The sequence below is a fragment of the Tenrec ecaudatus genome, chromosome 3 (genome assembly GCF_050624435.1).
Source record: "Tenrec ecaudatus isolate mTenEca1 chromosome 3, mTenEca1.hap1, whole genome shotgun sequence".
Lineage (NCBI taxonomy): Eukaryota > Metazoa > Chordata > Mammalia > Afrosoricida > Tenrecidae > Tenrec > Tenrec ecaudatus.
The window spans coordinates 17,026,924-17,028,076 of record NC_134532.1 but is presented as its reverse complement, the minus strand read 5'-3'; the positions used below and the strand labels follow the sequence as shown (position 1 = coordinate 17,028,076).

The following is a 1,153-nucleotide window of genomic DNA, read 5'->3' as shown; positions in this document are numbered from 1 at the left end:
CTGTCTCTCAACATCAATGAGGATTCACCTATGGAAGTGGACAGAGACATCCTTCCTGAGCAGACAGCCCCCAGCACTCCTCTCAGACACCACACCCAGGACTCTGCCCAGCAGGACAGTGAGGGTTTGCATCTCTGGGCTCCAGCTGCTTCATAGAAATCAGAGAGCTGCCACTAGCCTTTTAGCAGGCCACTTCCTAGTGTGCATCTGATGGAACAGAGTGTTTTGGAGACTGCAGTTGGATTTCATCCATTCCTGACTCCAGAAATTTAAAAAAAGCAAATCACACTTTAAAATAAAAGCTACATAGTTACCAATAACAAGAAAATGTGTAAGACTATATACAACCTGGCAGGGGAGATACCATGATCACGAAGGTGGTTTTCCCAGGGCGAGGCTCACCCATTGCACTCCGGGTGTGCTGACCCCTGCGATTTCCCCAAATGTGGGAAACTCGACTGCATAATTTGTGGTAGTGGGGGACTGCGTTCGCGCTATCCCCTAAAAAAAAAAAGACTATATACAAATAAAATCATCACAATTCCTGTGATATGATTAAAGCTTACCTTAGTGATTTTAAGTGAGACAAGAACAGCTTTTTGCAATAATTCACACCAGCTTTCAATATATTAAAGAAATAACTGATAATATATCTGAGGAAAGAGAGAGAAAATAAAATTGTCACACTTCGTGGTATATGATTAAAGTTTACCTTAGTGATTTTCATGACACCTGAGCTGCTTTTAGCATAAATACAAGTCAAGTTTCCAAGTATTAAAGAAATACATAATCTATCTGATGAACAAGCAATAAAGCCCTCACTATCCTGATGGGACATCATTGTGTTCACGGAAGAAAGAAAGGAAAAAATAGAAATACCATTGTCCCTTTCTAACATCACCAGATCTAAAGGAAATACATAATAACATTATTCTAAATCTTAGGAAGAATGGAAGATACATGTTTAAAGGCAAGATACATTTGTGACATCTACAGAGGAAATAAACCTCTGGTGATTTCCCTCTGTCCATTAATAGAGGACTGGGACTCACCTGGTTACTAATCAGATTTCACTGGAGAGATGATTATAGTAAATCAAAATGATACACCTGACTTGAATGGTTAAAACTTTTTCAGTTAACTCCCTGCTCAT

At 39.5% G+C, this 1,153-nt stretch overlaps 1 non-coding gene across 1 annotated transcript; it reads left to right on the top strand.

The window, feature by feature from the left end:
- The first annotated feature begins 341 nt into the window (after nt 1-341).
- LOC142443959 (U1 spliceosomal RNA) lies at nt 342-504 on the top strand. The gene has a single exon (XR_012783656.1). It is a non-coding gene; the product is annotated as a U1 spliceosomal RNA (small nuclear RNA).
- Nucleotides 505-1,153: the final 649 nt, after the last annotated feature.